The sequence below is a fragment of the Planococcus citri genome, chromosome 2, assembly GCF_950023065.1.
Source record: "Planococcus citri chromosome 2, ihPlaCitr1.1, whole genome shotgun sequence".
NCBI classification, from domain to species: domain Eukaryota; kingdom Metazoa; phylum Arthropoda; class Insecta; order Hemiptera; family Pseudococcidae; genus Planococcus; species Planococcus citri.
This window is the reverse complement of record NC_088678.1, coordinates 69,174,633-69,190,152: the sequence shown is the minus strand read 5'-3', so window position 1 is coordinate 69,190,152 and position 15,520 is coordinate 69,174,633. Positions and strand designations below refer to the sequence as shown.

The 15,520-nt window shown below is 34.9% G+C and overlaps 1 protein-coding gene across 4 annotated transcripts in view; it reads left to right on the top strand.

The window, feature by feature from the left end:
• The window catches only part of DAAM (disheveled-associated activator of morphogenesis-like protein), a 131,321-nt gene that overhangs the window by 68,881 nt on the left and 46,920 nt on the right, over positions 1-15,520 (top strand). The window lies entirely within an intron of this gene.

Sequence of the window (15,520 nt, the reverse complement as noted above, 5' to 3'; positions counted from 1 at the left end):
AATTCCGTTCGAAACACATTTGAAATTTTTTTTTAAAAACCCATAAAATGAAAAAAAAATAATTTTTTCAAAAAATTAGAAAAATAAAAAAACTAAAATACCTATCTCCTTTCCTACGAATTGAAAAAAAATCCCCGCATTTTCAAATTACTTATTTGGGGGGAGAGGTATTTTCATACGGTAAAAATGTGAAAAATAGGTCATGAAAAATTCATGATTTTTTTGTCTGGGAGTTTTGTCACACAGACTGATGAAGTTTGAACTATTTTTACTGGATTCATTTCGTATCTCTACCCTTCAGATCAATAGGCAACCAGATTTTCATGAAGAACTAGACTAACCCCTCGAAACTGGACGTAAAAATCCTGGCAATTACAATACTCCCAGTATAAAAAAATGTAAAAAAATTTTAAACTAAATTTTTGGAGGGTATTACTCGAATGGCCAAGTTGAAAGTAAGGTGATCCGAGTTGAAAAAGTTTCAAGATCATATTTTTCGACCTTACAACAATTTTTAAGCTCTTGCTAAATTTGGTCAAATTTCGTAAAAAATTTTGAAAAGGCCCCTAAAGGAGAAGATGATTAGTCACCAGGGTTATCGAGAGGGGGCAAAGCGGGCAGTTTGCCTAGGACCTGCCAAGATAAGGGATTGCGATAAAAGAAACACAATATTTTTTTGAATCCTCGAAACCCAAATTTTTGAAAGCTTTTGTTCTTTTAGATCAAGATGGAATTTTTTTAAAAAATCAAGTCTTAAAGCCAAAAAATAAACTCCTTACAGAAAAACATCGTTTTTATGCCCCTCGAAGCACAAATTTTCAAGAGATTTCGACCTTGCTTGGGCCTGTTCCGTCTTCTTTTTCAAATTCAACTTTCTCAAACAAAAAATCATTCAAATTCTAAAATTCCAAACCGAAAAAAAACTCGTTTTTATGGGCATTTTCATTCTAGAATAAACGATAAATTTCTCATTCAAGGTCTCCAAAAATCTAAAAAAAAAATTAAAATTTTCTGAAGTCAAAGCAAATGGCAAAATTGATATTTTTCTCTTACGTCAGTCGACACCACCCCCTTCCAAAAACGTTATTATAGCTCCTGCTTTACAAAAGGGGCCCAACATGATGTTTGCTCACGATTTTATAGTGCAATCAGTGTGAGTTTCAAGTTACGTAAATCTTTATAATAAATTGCGTAAAAAACTTCACAAATAGCATCGATAAAATTTTCTGTAAAAATCAAAATGAAGTTTTATCATCAATTACAAAAGAATTACCATAATTTTAGGAATAAATTCATGATTATCAGTTCACTAATCGATGTTTGTTTTGTTTTTTGTTTCAGGTGAGTACAAATTTTCCAAATTCTCGTTATCAAAGTAAGACAACTTTTAGTAAGTAAGTCAATCGTTGATACCTTATTTATAGCAGAATGTACGTATTACCTGGACTTGAATTTGTATAAGCCATGGGAAGAGAAATTTCAACCATTTCTGTTTTTAAAAATATTCTTCCAATATTTCAAATTAATGAAAAACTAGATATAATTGAAAAAAACTGTGAAAATATAAATCTCATTTCATTACTTTTTATGTTTCGAGAATTTGTGGCATTTTTTGAAAGAATTGGACTCTATTACCTTCTCTTACTCGTCTGAAAATTGGGTCTCTAAATGTGACCAGAGATGTGTTTTTGGGATAATAACCTTCTATTTTGATTTTTTCATCAATTTATGCACTTTTTGGATTATATTTTTGAAAATTTAAAATCTCATAATTATGATCTGGTAAAATAATGAATCACCCAAATCAATGATTGAGTGACTGAGAGGTTCCCTTATCAATACTATACCAATCTTTTTTTTATCACACACCAGGACATCCTTCGGGTGTATTTTTTCCCTCACAGGATACGTTACATCGAGCTCTAAATATACTCGTAACTAGAGTGACTCTCTGACTTCTAACAACGTGCAATCAGATGAACCACTTCTCTCTTTCTTTCTGTTTTGCGCCCTTTGAACTTCAAAGACGAGTTTAAAAGCTTCTCTACTATACTTATATTTTTTTTCTCAAAGTATTCAAAATTTACAAATCAAGTATCACTTCAATTCGCAGAATAAGTAATTGGAATCTATTCAGTATTCACATTCTTGTTGTTAAAGTTCAAAAAATCAAATCTGCGCTAGTTCAAAATGTAATATCGCAAAATCCTAGCTGTATTATCATGGCAGATTTTTAATTAAAAAAAAAAAAACAAAAAAAAACTGTAAAATTTTCCCTTTATCCTCTTTCACTTTCTCGTCATTTTTTTTGTAAAAAATAATTTTCTAACAAGGGGAGTGGGGGGTCCTCATAAAGAAGTGAATTAATACTGCAAATGGATAAAATTTCCAAATATTCGAAAAAACATCAATTTTTATTACTTTACTGTTTGAAAAGTTTCAAAAACGTTTTTCTGTAATGTTTGTTTCAACCCCACCCCCCCCCCTCAACTACTTATGAAAGAGACTTTTTTTACTCATTTTTCATTTTCCACGTTGCCAAAAGTGCATCACTTTCTAGTTTTCCGCGAGTTGATTGTGATGAGAGTTTTTGTTAAAAAGTTGTAAAAAGAAATTCAATATTCAAAAAAATTTTCAATTTTGAATGATTTTTTTTGGAGAGAGAAAGAACCTAAGACTACGTGAAATCACTTTTGAAAACTCTCAAAAACCCTAAAAGAAAGTTTCCAAAAATGTTGGACATTTCCCCGAATACCCAATCCCCCGAATTCACAAAATTTGATAACAATTTTTATAATTTTTTTTTCAACAATATTCCAGGGAAAAATAATTGAATGTGATGTTGAAACTCTGATCGAAATTTTTCTCTCATACAGCTCTGAAAATGAAAGAATAAACACGACTCAGGGCATATTTTTTTTATCAATTTCAATTTTTCGGTCAAGTGTGATGCATTATTTTTTGGTTCCGAAAAAATATTTTCAATTTTGAAATGGTTAAATAAAATTATGAGGCAAAAATCAAGCCATGGCTCCTAGCCTTTTTTTGGAAAATTTTTGATATTCTCAACACCTCGAAAATATCTAAAAGCAATGGAAACAATAATTTTATGCATTCATCCACGAAGTAGAGGTTGTTAACCCACTCATAATTCGGAAAATTTTTCAAGTTTTTGGATCAAGTACATACCTGGAATTTTTCAAAATTAAAGAAGTTTCTTATTTTGAAGGGAAAAGCTATAGGTAGGTTGGTGTTGGTACATTAAATACACGAAGTGCTTGGCAATATTGATACGAATTGAGAAAAAAACCATTCGGCCGGGAGAAGGGGGGTCGGATTCGGTGAAGTGGAATTTGAGGAATCGGATTCGGGGAGATGGGGTTCGAGAAATCGGATTCGGAGAACGAGATTCGGGGAAATGTCCGATCAGGGTAATGGATTAGGGAAATGTACAACCTACCAGAATCGATCAAATGAATTCATAAATGATCGTATAGGTATAGATAAACTTCCTCTCATTTCCTCCCTCTCAATCTATCCTATTTGATAAGAACTATTTTTGCATTAAGATCAATATTTTTGAAGTTGGATATCCAAAAAAAAAAAAAAAAAATTGGGAGGCTTGAGTTCCGCAAAAGAAAGGCAACGTACACCGGATTCACCCAAACAACTCAAATCTGTGTTCAAGTAATCGAAGAAAACACTTCATACCAGAATTCAGTTCTCTCCTCTATTTTACTGAAATGTAACTTTTTAACCAAAAAGTGAAGTGAGCTGCTCCCTCTTCATCAATTTTTTACGTCTGGTGATTTTTGAGTAATTAGCCCTCCTCCACTTCCCCTTTCAACCTTGTTGATAGAATTCGAGAAATTGCTATAATAAAATTTCATTTTTTCAAAAAAAAAAAATATTATGCATTATGATTTTGAGAAATTTCTGCTGAAACAAAAAAAAATCCTCACTCTCTCCTCATGTCCATCCTCGAGATTCGAGCAGTGTGGAAGGTGTCGAATTCATTTTTAATGACACTATTTCAATATGGAAATTACAAGTCCCCTCTTTCTTCTCCCAATCTACCAATCCATCCTGCTCTGTAATTTTCCATCATTGTATGCTTCTGTTTAAAAATGTGACTTGGCCTTTGAAGTAAAAAAAGGCTTCATATTGATCGTTCTGTTCTAACATCCTTCATTAATTAGTCCATCTTGATGAAGCTAAAGCTGTATGCTTGAAAGATGAAACAGTAATCTGCATTCGACTTTCGATAGAAAAAAGTTACCTACGAGTACATTAAAGTAGTGGAAAATAACTCGAAAAAATGTACGAGCCAGTGTAGAAAAATTCTCACAAGTGACTTTCGCGATGATGAGACAAAATAATATAGCTAACTTGGCAATAAACATATAAAATTATTACGTAGATATAATTGGCAAAATATACAGAAAAATGAAATGAAAATTACGAATAATAAAGATGGGAATCGAATTTCAAATTATTGCCATTCGTGTGTAGGTACATCTACATACATATATACTCGTCTCATCGTGATACTTGGCGCAATTGTATTCTTAATTAATGAGCTGGGTTTGCTTTCTCGAAGTCGAGTGCATACTTGATAGAATTTTATACACGAGTGTCTTCGATTCTCGATGCTAGTTAGATTCACTCTGCAGTCTGCAATCAACGTCTACATTAAAGATTGTAAGGTCGTCGCTCAATGAACCGTATAGGTACCTGTGCTCTTAAAAATATCCTAGTGCTTTGTATCCTCGGTGCAATTGTACGTATGTATACCTTCGAATCAAGCTACAGTAAATATTTACTGCATTGACACACGTCAGCGAATGCACTTGTTTAAGTGTATCAGTTTGGTCTTTGACCTTTTGATACAAAAAACACTATATCGAGTTGTACGATTTTATTTCAACAATGTTGGCGAATTTCTCGCTGCATTGGCAAATATCCATACTTCATAGTAGGTGTAGGTATATGAAAATATATCTAGGTTTGAGGTACCTTATGCTTTTACACGTTCTGCAGATTATAATAAAGCAGAATTAACGAAAATAGTCTCATTGTACGTACGAATCTACGTTCGCTTTTCGCTTCAATAACGTTCCAGACGATTTCAGTTGCAGATATTGTTCGACCATTGATGTAGTAATAAGCTGTACAGATATCTCTATACCCAAGCCGACGATTATAGATGTTTTCGCTTTCGACGAACTCGCAGTTGTTCGTATTGTTTCTACTATAAAATTAGATCACGCTGAGGCAAAAATCGCATCGATTTGGGAATTTACTCGTATTTATAAAATACATTTGTACCTACTGCAGGAGGACGTTGAGCCGTGTATGTTTATCTGTTATTATAAAACACTCGGACTGCGAACAGAAGACCACCATTCGGATGTTTGTTTGGCTCGTCTGATCGTCTGCTGTGTGCTTTGTGTCAATTATCCGTGGAATTTCTCTAAATATGTATATAGCTTTGTTTTTCAATCTATAATGACCGCGCGATGCCGATGCGAATACGATACACTCGCACAATTGGACGGACGGGCATTTTTACGATATGACGTGAATGGCCGACTGTTTATTGAGCAGACCAGCAGTTGTTCGGACTCGGAGCAGACCACTATTACGGCTATCATTTAAATCGACTAGGTGGAAAATTTATAATATTATTGGAATACTTTACTTACCGCTGCGTTAACCTAAGTTGCTTCGGTCCTAGTGCTGTGCTCGTGTTGTGACAGTTGAATGAGAGATGATAATAATGATGGAGAAAATCGTATATTGTCGAATTATCGGAAGGAAAAGTGTACTCGTACCTGAGGTGAGACGTGTGTGTGTGTTTTTTCTCGACGTTCTATTGAGTTTGTTCATGTATTTGTGTTGAATGTTGAGGAAGTGAATAGAGAAGTGAAGTGATGTGGTGTTATTGTTTGTATGAAGAGCAAACATGGTGAGAGGGATTTCTGACACGTGTTCTCTGTGTAATCGTAATTAAAGTTGTAGATTATTTCAAGACTTATCAAAAATGGGATAACATTTTTCACTGTATTTGAAAATGGTCTTGATTATTGTTTTTAGCCTCAAAAGTCGAATCTGTTGCCCCCTAAATGGTTATTTTTTGGGAAATTTTTGTGATTTAAAAAATGATACGGAATAAAATTTGTTTGCTTGACTTGAGTATCGACAATTTTCACTTTGGCCTCAAAACTGACTTTTGTGACTCGAGAAATGAAATTTTGAGCTTTAAAAAATATAAATTTCTTAATTTTTGACGATCTTATTATAATAATTACTATAGTAGATATTCTCTAATTTCTCAAAATTGCTTCATATTTTTGCACAGAACTCAAAAATAATGATGACTGAAATTTTCGCCTCCAAAAGTGGACTTTTTTCCGGTTTCAAGTTGAAATTATCATTATTTTTGAGGACAAAACAGGAAGATTTCTCTCATAATACGATTTTTAAAAGAACAGAAACAGAATTCTGTGATTGAAAATCATGGGTTGCAGTTATTTCTTCACTTCAGGTGAGAAAGAGAGAGGGGTTTGATTTTCAATTTTTTTTAAAATTTGAGCAGTCTTAAACAAAAACCGGTTGTAAAACGATCTAGAAAAAAATCGACGTCACAAGGTGAACATTGGACGAAAAATTTCATGTTGATTCCTTCCACTGAAATGAGAACATGAGGTTATTTTTAGACTGAGGTGGGTGTTTGAAAAATTCAATCGATTTTGGAACTTGACGCCCTGAAATCGGTTGAAATCAACAAGAAATATCTCATTGAACCCGAATATAGCCTTAGTTTTTCAAATTGACCTCACCCATGGCCCTCAGAACCTCCCCCCACGGGTAAAAGTTCAAAAATTTTTTTTCATTTGTTCCAATCAAAAATCTGACGTCATATTCGTGTTTAACGTCGCCAAAAACATACTGTTTCATTTGTCGCACGAACAAAAACACTTTTTTGAACTTTTATCCCATGGGGGGGGGGTGCTGGGGGCCGTGGATGCGGTCCAATCAAAAATCTGAGGTCATATTCGTGTTCAGCGTCCCCAAAAACATACAATTCAATATATCACATGCCCCAGATTTTTTTTTGAAAGTTTTGCCCAAATTTTTTTTGGGGGAGGGGGTGCTCCCCTTCAGTTGACAGATCCCATCTCGAAAATTGAATATTTTGAAAAAACATCAAAAGGTACATCTATGGACATTTTTCCGAATTTTAAATGGTATCTCCCACTTACAGCGCCATTTTGAAATTTGAACTTTCAATTTCAAAGTTCAACTTTCATTTTTTGAAAATATTAAAATGCTTGAAAAGTTCAAAATGGAATGCCCTTTCGAACTGTGAAATCAGTTTTGATCAAAGTATCATAGCTTTGGAGGAATGCGCTGCTAAAGTTGAGTACCTCGAGACAATATGAAAATAATTGAAGCCCCCCCCTACACGCCCCCATACGGTCCTAAAAGGGCAGAGACCAATTTTGAAAATAGGAGAAACTGATTGTGAAAAAATTGTGAGTAATTGCCTCGTTCAAGTCGATCACTTACCAGCACCAACCGCGTTAATTAGAACTAAAGTTCAATTGGACAGATTTAAAAATTTTTTTTCGAATACCAAAATTTCTAAAATGTTGCTGAAAGCTCCAAAACGGATTAAAACCGCCTTCAATCGACTCAGCATGTTGACATCGGGGTACAGAGTAGGTAAATTTTAACTTTCTCACTTCATTGGGTAAGATTTTATGGAAATTTCAACTTTCAAAAAATATACTGGAAGCTCCAGAAGTTCTCGAAACCGTTCGAAACCATTTCCAAATGATTCGGAGGGTTGAAAATAGGGTATACTGTGAATATAGATCAAATTTAAGTTTTCTAGGTTGATTTATTGAATCTCCTTTTTTGGTCCTTCGATTTTCGAAAATTTGCCAAAAATCGAAAAATGCACTTCAGAACCTGAAAAGGCTGGTGATGTGTTTTTGCATCCTCTTTCGACTTCAATTTATCCGATTCAAAAAAATTTCCCTCAGTTGAAATCTTTCCTTTATCAGAAGTCGTAGATTGCTTATGTGTGAAAAATTTATTAAAAATTCACTTTTTTCAATTCATGGTTCAAAATCGAAAAATTAGGATATGATGCTCAGAAAGTATTGAAAAAGCTCAATTAGGAAAACCATGACACGATTCGAGAAGGATTGTTGTTTTGGTTTCAAGAAATTGTCTGAAAGATACGTATACTTTGGAAAGAAAGGAATGTAAAAAATGCTCTCTAAAATTGGAAGTGATTTTTTTGCGAGGGGGGGAGTAGAATCGGAGCAAAGCTCAAGGCTGAGCAGAAATTTTGAGGAAAAGAAACTAGGAGGAATTTGTTAAATGCCTTGATGAAGTGCAATAATTTTTTCATTTCCTACAAAATGTTTTATTGGGTTAAAAGTATCATCTTCAAATGCTCTAAATTCAAAAAAAAATCTAAAATTGAATAAAATTGCCTTAAAAACCAATAAAAGCCCTAAAAGTGCTGAGACAGATTCTACAACATTCTGAAAATTATTCAATCATGATTAAAATTACCAAACTAAGATTGAAATTGGCTCAACTAAAGGAAAAACTTTAAAAATAATTCAAAAATAATGAATTTTTTTTTTTTAAACGCTCAAGTACCTATATGGAGGTTTTTTGAGAGGGGGAGGGGGTGATGGTTCGACTGAAAATTGACCGGCTGATTGATATAGGGAAAAAATACCAATTTTTGCGATTGATATCATCTATAGTATAAAGCTACAAGCAAAAAAAGTTCAGCAGGCTCTCATTCAGCCCCAATTATACCTAGGAAGCTAATTTTTTTTTTAAAAGAAAGCTCTCAACGAGTACTTGATGCGAAAAATATAGCGAAGGCCCAATTTTGATTTTTAGGGCCTCAAAATTGGGGAAAAGGGGGCTAAAATCAACATAAAAAAATTTTGGAAATATGTTTTCTTTCAAATTGCATTTTGAACCGAATTCCAAAATTTGAACCGATTTGGTCCCATACAAATGGAGATATGGCTAAAAGTGATAATTTCCTACATACGGGAGATATGGCCCAAAACCCAATTTTTAGGCCCCCTCCTCTAAATTTATGAAAACTGGACCGATTTTGCTCATTTTTGTTTTAAAATGTTCCTTATGACGTGTAGATATGTTATAAAACATTTTGAATTCAAAATTTTTTAGTTTAAGCATGAAAAATTAAAAATCAAAAAAGTAATATTTTGAATAATTTTAATTTTGAACTTCAAATTTCTCGGCCGAATATTTCCAATTTGCTAAGCATTTTTTTAAATCATCAAAATAGTAAACAAAACAGCCAACTTATAATTCTCAGCCGAGTATTTCTCTTTTTAATTATTCATTTTGCTTAGTAAGTTGTAAGGAAACGGACTTGGGGTCAACCTTGAAAAAACGAGTTCTGAAAGAGAAAAGGGAGAGGGAAGGGGGGTTTGGGGGCGCAGCCCCCAAGAGTGAGTTCCGAGGGCGAAGCCCGAGGAACGAGTATGGGGGTGAGGCCGCGAAGCGGCCAGGGGGCGGAGCCCCCTAGTATTCATAATATACTTGAAAAATTTTCATTTTCAGTTTTGGATTTTTGGGGACCCAAATGTGAATTTTGAAATTTTAAAACAAAAAAAATTGAACTGAGCGAAGCAAGGGCGAATATTTGATTTCAAATGATGTCTTTTTTAGGAAGTTTTCGATTGGATTTTTTTGCCCTTTGTGCATTTTCACCCCAAGACCATTCTGTAGATCTCCGCAGCTTTTTCTCACGCCGCCATTAAACCAAGGTAATCACGATCGGTAGCTAGGTACTTTGAGAGAATATCGCAATACGTAGCTAGGTAAATTCTATAACGGATTCTGTACTTTGAAATTAACCAAACCAAAGCTGTAGCAGCCTGGCGGGCTTGTGAGAAACGTGCATGATTCGTCCATCGTTCAGCGAGCCCATCAACCTGTTGAAAATTTATCAATCGATAATGTGCCGCTAGTTATTCTTTAAACCGACCTATATTTTAGCCGCGCAATTATTGCCGAAGCACGTGCAACTATAAACGTTGACCGTATATACTCGGTGCTCCTTTGCCTCGCCTCTGTTCGGGCTATCTTCCCGTAATAAATCAAAGAAAGTCTGTTAGCTTATACCTGTGTGTGTGTGTACTATAGAAGTGTAGACACAGGTATACATTAATCGCACCTTATGCCATTCGCCAAAATGGGCAATCGTCGGTACGATTTTTTTTTATTTCGGTTCGAATCATTTCGCACCACTTTGGCTATGGAATGGAACGAAGTTGTAAATGTACTATATGTACTCGTATTTGGCATATTTTTCAATCAAGATGGTAGTATATGGGATCGTATCGTTGGCAATATAGCGTGTAAATTGGCCGATGCATTTACTCGGACTGAATTATCGCTCTTGGTGCAAGTGATCGGACCATTACACGCAAAGGAGCAGAAGAGAAGTACAGCCACTGCCACGCAGTGTCCTACATTTTATGCAAAATCGTCTCTCTCGGATCTTGCAGTGCATCAGAAGCACACATAAGCGTGGTTAAAAGCAACATCGTCCTCTGCCAAACAGATACTCGAACATGATACCCGTACAACACCATATACTCGTACTCGTACAATGCCATTGAAAACACTCGAAGAAGACGACGACGACGACGATACTACTCATCCAATACGTTATCCAAGAGATTTAAATCGTCTTAACGAGGTAATTGGCTTGATAACGAAAAAAACAGTGATGATTTTGATGAATCGGAATCTCGAGTCGAATTTTCTCTCTTTTTTTTCGTCGCTGATGGAATCGTAATATTTTTTAGGTAGGTTGGTAGCAGGTACTGTATCGTATCGAGTCCTCGAACCAGTAACGAGGTTATACGCCGATCTTGGCTCGAGAATGATGATCGTTTTTCATCCTCCTACTCTTCTTCATCTTCGTACGTCGCAATGATAGCTTTGTATAGTTTTGATGATAAATGACGTAAAATATGGTCGATATATGAGCACTATATAGGCGTAATAACGACTATTATTATATTTTTTTTCTGTATCATCGCAAGTACTTCTACCTACATACGAGATGTGTGTTCGTGTTCGACATTGTTGTGTCATTATTACATCTGCTTCTGCGAAAAAATTTATCAGTGTACTGAAGCAGGAGAGAAGATTAGGGGAAGACAGAGATGATATAGATGCGAATTATGATCTGTGGACTTTTATGGTGCTTCGTTCGGTATCACCCTGGATAATTATTTAATAAGTATTATTCTCAATGGAAAAATATCCGGTGATGCGTGATGATGATTGATTACTAAACTGGACAGCAAGTTTTTCAGCACAAATGAATTAAAAATTTTTCGACGATTCATTTTCAGGCTCGTCACCCTTTCCCTTTTTCTCCAAAGCACCGAAATAACTTAAATTTTTCAAGGGGGGGAGGGGTTTGTAATTTAAGTGTTGAAGACGACCTCTGCTTTGCTGACCTCATTTTTTTTCAAAAATTTGGAAGACTGAAGAGTATAGAAGGAGAGACAGGTCAATTTTCAATTTTTTTCAATTCGAAACAGTCAAGTATAAAATTAGAAAAGTGATCTCAAAAAGGTGCTGCGAAGAGTTGTAAAGCATCAAGCCAATATTTCAACCCCTTCCCTTTCCCCCCTCACTTCTCAAGCTCAAAAATTGAAAATTTTCAAATAAAATTTTTTTCTTTTCTATTGCAACCCATTATTTTCAATCACAGAATTTTGTTTATGTTCCATTGAAAATCATCGTATTATGAGAGAAATCTTGCTCATTTTGTCCTCAAAAATAATGATAATTTCAACTTAAATCCGGAAAAAATCCCACTTTTGGAGGCAAAATTTCAGTCATCATCATTTTTGAGTTCAGTGCAAGAATATGTGGCAATTTTAAAAAACGAGAGAATTTTATGATTATGATAAGATGGTCAAAAACCAAGAAATATTGATTTTTTAAAGCTAAAAATTTCATTTTTTTGAGTCAGAAAAGTCAGTTTTGAGGCCAAAGTAAAAATTGTCGATACTTAAGTCAGCAAAAAATGTTATTTTAATTTTATTGAAATCGCAAAAATTTTCCAAAAATTAATCATTTAGGGGCTAAAGATTCGACTTTTGGGACCAAAAAAAAAGTCATAGTCTTTTTCAAGCACAGCTGCACAGTTAAAAATGTTATCACTTTTTGATAAGTCGTAAGTTCGTTTTATATGAAATAATTGACAGAGATGTTTTTTGAATAGTAGTGGATTTGAGCAATTTCGAAATTCTAGCGGACTCAATTGTTCAAATCAATTTCTGTAAAGTTTTTTTTTTTCAAGAAAATCTTTGGCTTGAGTATACAGTGGTCATGAAAGTCCTGAAAAGTCACGAAAAAGTCATGAAGTTCGCTCAAAACACACTGGAAATTTTTTTTTAAAAGCCCATGAAATAAAAAAATCTGTTGAAAAAATCAGAAAAATGAAATAACTAAAATACCTACTTGCCTACAAATTTAAAAAATCCCCTGCAGGTTCAAGTTGTTTAATTTTTGAGGAGGGGGGGGGGGTATTTTATGCGGTAAAAATGTGAAAAATAGTTTATGAAAAAGTCATGAGTTTTTGTTTGGCTGTTTTTTTAGACACCCTGTTATAAGTGACCCACTTGATCAAGGCAATTACTCGCCATTTTTCCAAAATCAGTTTCTGCTGTTCCGCAAATTAGTTTCTGTCGGTTAAGGACCGCATATTTTTCACTGGAAAAAACTAATTTTGGGGAAAGGGCGTGTAATATCTGTCAAATTGATCATAAACAAGCATCAATGGCGCTGTAAGTATGTGCAAAAGTTGAATTGGACAGATTTTAAGACGTTTTTTTCAAAAACTCAAATTTCAAAAGTATTATTGATGCCCTCAGAACGGATTGAAACACCTCCAATAACTTAAAATATTGAAATTTTAGAGTGTAAAGTAAATTTTATCTTTCCAACTTCATTTGGCAAAATTTCGTAGAAATTTCAACTTTCAAAAATCTGCTGGAGGCTCCAGAAGTGCTCAGAACAGTACGAAACCGTTTCCAACAGATTCGGGATATGAAAAATGAGCTGTGTACCAAATATCAGCTTTCTAGTTTAATTTGGTAAAATTTTGATTTTATCCATTTTTGTCCAAAATTGGATTTCCAAAAATTCTCCAAAATTCGAAAAATATTTTTTATTGCCCGAAATTTTGACATAGTGATGTATTTTTGTATACTCTTTCGATTCGATTTGTGTGGTTCAAAAAATTTTTCTGCCAGCTCGAATTCCTCGTTAATGAGCCATTTTTTGAACAGATTTTTACTGCATAAAATACTTGTATTTTTTATTTCCTAATTTTGAAAAATGTCACCGTTCGTCATGAGTAAAAAAAAAATCAGAAATTTTTAATGCTTGTCATGTTAGTGTTTCTATTCTAGGAAGATATTGATTCCAAGTTGTTGTTTTTTTTGGGGAGGGGGATGAAAGAAGCAGACTGGCCAGTTCTTCCATTAATAATGAAAAAAAAAAATAAGTCAAGTATGACCTTTTAAAAACCAAGTCCAAATTTGAGAATCTGTGGCGAACTGGTGAAGTTTTGTCAGGGATGGGGGGGGGGGTGTATCACAATCCATCCAAATATGTACGTACGAGTATTATCCAAAGGCCAGCCTGAAACTATTTCACTCATTCGCCAAGGTATGTGTTTTTTTTGCACCTCACCTCGAATCTCTCGCAAGCAGCGGCGGGTGTAAAGTAAATCGTATCACGTGCCATGTGCCCCGAATAATTGTGTAATTTCATTAAGTGGCGTTGTTCGAACACACGCAGCACGCACAGTTCGAGAGGTTAATTTGCATTCTGTTATATCCGCATTATATTATATTGTCCTATGGAAGATCAGCCGACCATCAACATATCGGTCAGTCGCATTCGCAGGTCCCACATGCAGAGCTGCACACTTGGAACACCTCATCGCCTGTCCAGTGTCCACGTCCATGTCGATGTCGCGTCGCTAATACGTGTTTGGCTTTTTTATAAGCGAAAATTTTCTTATTCCTGGAGCAGCGACCATCGTACGCTGAATTTTATATTACGCCCTATTTTTGTTTCTTTTTTAAACTAGCCCTAGCCCTGTATGACGGACTGATGATGATGGTTTCAATTGTTATGTGCCATTATTGTACTCATATATCGTATGTACCTGATAGTATCCTTTGCACTTTGCATGTACGTGTGCGTATTTGTGTCTTTTAACGAAGGCGTTTGTTTAGTTGTAAAGTCGTATTATACACGGATCAAGTGGGGCAGACGATGAACAGGGCACGGGAGCTTCGTGATTACGCATTTCATTATCATCTTTACCGCATAGTTACTCGCTGCTAGTTGCTACTTTCACGACAAATCATATGTGACTTTTTTGAATACCTTGCCTGTACCTATACGAAGACTTCAGATTGTTCGTGTAGATTATTACTAGTATACGTCGACGAATTCTTCTCATTTGTCATATTAACCTGTCACGAAAAACCATAAAAAATTATTACAGATAATGTCGCTGGTCGAACCACAGAAATATTTTATTATTTGGGGGTTTGGGATCGTGAGTTTTTACAAGTTCTTATATTGCAAGATGTTAGATGTTACTCGCGAGTACATAAAACTTGCACCCTTACTCGCTCTTTAGCTCGAACAGATCTTAATTGTGAAGGTTTGCTGGCGCTTTTATGCGTTTCTTTTGAAAATTCGAAAGACCGAGTAGGTATTTGTATCGAGTCCAGAGGTAATTATCATTTGGGACTGTTTCCATAATATTGTAATATGCTGGAATCCAAACTGAACGGCCTTGTTATAAATAGAGTGATGATTGAGACGATTATTCCGAGATAATTAAGCGTTTGTTTAATTGCGCTGCGTGCTGTGAAGAAATGTCAAGCGGGGAAGGGCGAGGAGGGTGGTTTTAGGGGTGGGTTGGGTGAAGCCGGAGTGTTGAGGAGATTCGATTGTGCGAATGGCTTCGTTGAATATTTCTTGGAATGTGTATTTTTTTTCAAAGGGTGGGGGGGGGAGATTGGTTCGTACAGTTGCGATCTATGCGAAAAAAATGTATTATTTTTTCCTGTGATTAATTTGTTCGTCTATTCATAAATCAAGTTTTTAAGCCACTCATCTAATCGTGAACGATTTTTTCACCTCTCAGTGAACCATTCACGAACGAATCATGTTCAATTAGTATATTGACGAATGATGATTATGAAAAAGTCAAATTAGACCACATTCTTTCTCACTGGATTTGATTTAGAAGTGATTCAGTCGTTTTTTGAATGATTTGTTCGTTCTGAGCAACAATTTGAGTTCAGTTTTAAACAACAGGACTAAAAATGTGAAGTTCAAAGCAAGTTTCTCAGTTCAATCTTTTTTTTGTGATATACTTCGTTGGCGAACG